Raw genomic sequence first — 4,733 nt, forward strand, 5'->3', positions numbered from 1 at the left:
CATGCCCAGTGAATCCTACTTTAGCAACCTCAGACTTGAATTTTTCCCACCATGGAAGTATTTCCATGTGAAAGTATGTTCTAGTATGGAGGTATGGAAGCATAATTCGCATGCAAGTTCTTTTCAGTGAAACTTATATTAGCTGACTCAAGCTCTTACCATGGACTGAACCCTGTTCTAAGAAATTTACATATAATCCATTTGATTCTCAATATTCCTCCCATTGGCAAGCAAGTAAATGAAAGTGTAGTGGCTGAGTGATCTGACCAAGCTCCTCCAGCCGCCAAGTGGTAGAGTGGAGATTCAGGGAAGCCCTGCTACATTGATGGAGTTTCCAAACTCTGACTCACGAATTCCCAGCGACTCTCTGACGTTCTCAGATACAAGCTGGACATAAAAATGGACAGGAGTTTCAGGAAAGAGTCATAATTTTAGCCATCTCTTATTAGGTGCTGGCCCCAGTTTTTAGAAGGTAGAAGTATTTATTGCTCATTGCCCCATCTTTTAGCCAACCAAAATTCCACAGGTAATATAGTCAAGGTTCTCTTTAATATAGCATCACATATATAGATCTCTTAGGACTCTACCAGCCATTTATCAACAGTAAATGGATGCTTCAAGGATAGGAAGCTCATGGCTTAGAAGGAAGCAAAGTGGCCAGAAAGTCAACCCTCAGAATACAGTAGTATTTGATTTATGTGGTAAATTCTGCAAATATTTATTGGACACCTACCATGGGCTTCTAGAGATGGAGACTCTAGCTATCAAAGTGGGCAAGGTGAAGATCCCTGACATATGGGAAATTTTTGAAATTGGATGGTAACACATTGCCTAGAAAGAAGAAATTCCAGCTGTCCTCTGCTGCAAAGCAATCTTTCCTGAACTTAGTTACTTAAGACGACAGCATCCTTTATTTGTATATGAACCTGCCACATTGGTGGGACTCAGCAAGGGATGCTCTACTCTGGTCTATGTACACTGTTTTCTCAGGCTCCTATACTCATCGAGGAACTCCACTGGTGAACTAGTGCGGCTAAGAACTGGTACACCCCAGAGATCTCCAGATAGCTTTTCTTTCTCCAGCCATCTGCAATTGACCTGTAAGGAAAGGTCCCAAGAGAGAAAACCCTATTATGCCCTTTTTTTTTTATCAAGTATAATTTCTTATCACATCTCTGTAGGCATTATACTTGCTGGTATCTCATGACTTAACTCCAGAATCTATATGGAAAGGAGACAAAATTAGAACAACACATTATATCAAGGAACGGGGTACCAATAAAACAGCACCACACTGGATCAGGTCTGCTCCTGCCACCCACAAGTCTCCCCATCCCCAGAAGCTTCAACAAAGTAGAAGGCCATGGAAGAGGGGCCTCTCAAGTCCATAGAGAAAGGACCTTCGCTAATCAGAACACAATTCTCCTTTCTTATGATCATAGTTGAAGAATCCATTCAAGAAGCACCAGACAGGTATCCCACTCCAAAAGTCTCTCTGCACTCTTGCTGTTAGTTTTGTTCTTTGGAGGCCACCAATTCTTATCTGACGAGAACCAACACATGGCTGCTTAACCTGCATCTGAGACCTGCTGTGTAGGATTCGGCATGAACTGGACCGGTGTGACAGAGTGAAAACCCCATTGCTGTCCTGGAGATCCTTGGATCCTAACAGTCCACAGGAGTTAGCCAACTGGCCAGTGTGAAGTCTCTGTGCACAGAAGAGCAGTGCCCGTGGGTTACCAAGAACATTGTAGTTGCTGTGCTGGGAATTCTTTGGAGACCAAGAGGAGAGGAGCTGACTAAATTCTGGCGTGTAGATGACATGAATCAGAGGGTTTCTAGCTGCTTCGAGCTAGAGGCAAGGGTCAACCCTGCAAGCAGGACACCCTCCAAATCATGTGTTCTTAACTCCCATTTCATCCTTTAACACTTGTTAGCCGGTTATTTCTTCCCACAAAGGGCCCAGCGAACTCAAGAGCTAGGAAAAAGCTCCCCGCTCCCATCACATTATTTTCCTCAAGGTAATGAATACAGAAGGATCTACCTAATTGAAGGGGGCAAAGGGCCAGAGAACACTGAAGGAAGGGACTGTTGACATCTCCAAAAATTCTTATCCCATCACATAGACGTGTACAGCCTAGCCAAGCAGTGAGGCACACAGTGGTCTCCTCTCACTGGCAACAAACCATTGCATTGTCTTCGGAAGCCAAGGACCTCTCCAGGTATTTTTATAGAGAGAGTGAGTGGGTGGAGCGGGAGCTACCTGACCTGTAGTCAGGGTTCTGGCATCCAGACTGGGAAAAGTGAGGTAAGTCGCTCCCATTATAAACAGTTGCTTCATTGGCAACTACAGCTTCGCAGAAGGATAGACTGTGACATCCTGTCTTTCTGACATGATCAGAATTGTATTTGGAGGCAATTCATCTGGCAGCAGTATCTAGTCTGATTTGGAGATGGGAGATGGAATAATGATCCCCTTAAATTATAATAGCATCAGGGTGACCCTGTGCTAGGTACTTGCTGTAGATGCTTCCATTCTACCCTCACACACCTATGAGATAAGGTACTGTTTTCCATTCTGTACAGATAAGGAAATTGAAATCCAACAGATCCAGACATTTGCCCAAGGGTTAAACTGCACATAAGCAGTAGAGTCAAGATCAAATTCAGATCCATCTGACTCTAAATCCCAGGCTTCTCTCTGTTCAGAGGCTATTACAATAGCACAGATAAGAGATAATGAAAGCCAGAGGCAGGGCACCAAAGCAAACACTGTAAAGAAAACCGTAGACAGAAGACCCGTGTCAGAGGAAATGGAGGGACTGGACTGTTCAGACCTGAAGGTGGGGTGGGCTGAGTGGAAGTGGTGTTGAGTTCTTCCTGTCAGGCCTGAGGCAAGTTTGCAACTGAATTCACTGAAAGGCAAAGAGGAACAAGGGCAGAAGGAAAGACAAACAGGCTGGAGGAGGCTCTGCTAGCTATAGATTCCAGGCTTTGTTTCCTCACAGAGAACATGAATGAATCTGCTGCACTGACTGGGTCAGGAACACTGTAGCTCTACCTCCTTCTAGGCCCAGTTCTTTTGCTGCGTTTGCACTTTCTTCCACTCCGGAAATGGGTGCTGAGGGGTAAAAACAAGGAGCCAGGAATCCTTGCAACCTGAGAAATTATTGACTGCTCTTTCATAATAAAAGTTGTACCTTGCAACAATGTGCTAAGTCCTTAAGGCTAGGCGGTTCATTCACGTTAGTGTAATGCCTTCGCCCGGCCAATATCCCACATGCACTTTGAGACAATGGCATTCACAGTGTCACTCAAGAAACTTTGACCACCTGGGCGCAGAGTCGAGGACCTATGTGGGTCATTAAGTAAGTAAGTCCCTTTAATCTTGGCTTCTGTTTAGTCGTCTGAAGGTCGGGGCTGACAAATAGACTTCTTTAACTAGGTCTGCAGTGAATTACATATGAAGGATCTGGATCAGTACGTTCAGATACACTAGATAATAGCAGTAGTATCAGGGTTGAGAACCTGTGATTCTTATCAGGAAATGTTATCTTCCCTTGACCTCTAGGCCCAGGCTTGGTAGATAGGATTATCTCTGTTATTGGACAAAGAATTTTGTAGGCCAGAAGCTTAATCTCATTGATTTGGACATTTATACACAAAGTTCTCTTTATTTGTCTCCCATCCTTTTAGCATCCCTTCCGTTTACAGGATTTGGCTTGATACATAAGTCTGTGTAGGTGCCAGGAGCCCTATGGAGATGTCTTCATTTTAGCACAGTACCTCCTTCCTCCCAGGAGACCCTCACTTTGTTCCCTTCATCTTTGCTGAGAAATGCTAAGCTGGCTTCTGTTTCCCAGTCTCCAGCCAGCTCTGTGTCAGCCATAGATAGTTCAAAATTGTTGTAACACTCATTAAGAAGGTCAAAAAGAAAGCAATTTGGAAGCTCTGCCTGTGAGGGGAGGCCCTGGAATCAGACTCTTCTGCTGCTTCGCTGGTCCTTCATCTCCTGAAGTTTCAATGCAGACTTCATCTTCTTCCCTACATCAGTGCATTTCCCTAATTTCAGGGTCCAAAGAGAGAAAGGCTTCCTTCTGTGTCCCTTTTCTCTGCAGGCTTTAGCAGCTGCCTGTCACCTGCCTCTTGGTGGAAAGAGGAACTCCCAGCTTCTCTCTCTGAATGCTTCCGACCAATCTTGCCCTAGTAATGTCCAGTTGACAGCTGACTTGACTGTATACTTTCTGAAAACACATAGTTCTATTGTTAGGAAAGTCTGATCCCCTGGTCTCCTGCCTTCTGTCTTTCAGTTGATCATTCTTATACTCTTCTTTATGTTGTAGATGTTTCCTTCCTTTTCTCCTAACTCTTGAGAGAATTTTCTCACAGGCTTACCTTTGCCTAGCCTCCTTATGCTTCTGTGGGTCTCCTCACCCTCATGCAAGCATGTAGCAGGTGGGTGAAGTTTGACTTAACTCAAGTGACTGTAGCCTTTGGGTCTCAAAGTGGCCATCTATTGCTTCTACAGCCTCTACTCTCACTCTTCCTAAATTCCTCTTTCTTATGACTCTATCAAAATTGCTTTTCTCTAGAGTTCTCAGAAAGGTCCTGACTTCTAGAGTAGATCATTTCCTACTTCACATTTTAGGGTTTCTGGAAGTGTGTGTTCCCACTGAACACACACACACACACACCTTAGAAATGTCTCTTGTCTTCCTTCCCTACTTATCTTC

This window comes from Mus caroli, chromosome 4 (assembly GCF_900094665.2).
Source record: "Mus caroli chromosome 4, CAROLI_EIJ_v1.1, whole genome shotgun sequence".
In the NCBI taxonomy this organism is placed as follows: Eukaryota; Metazoa; Chordata; class Mammalia; order Rodentia; family Muridae; genus Mus; species Mus caroli.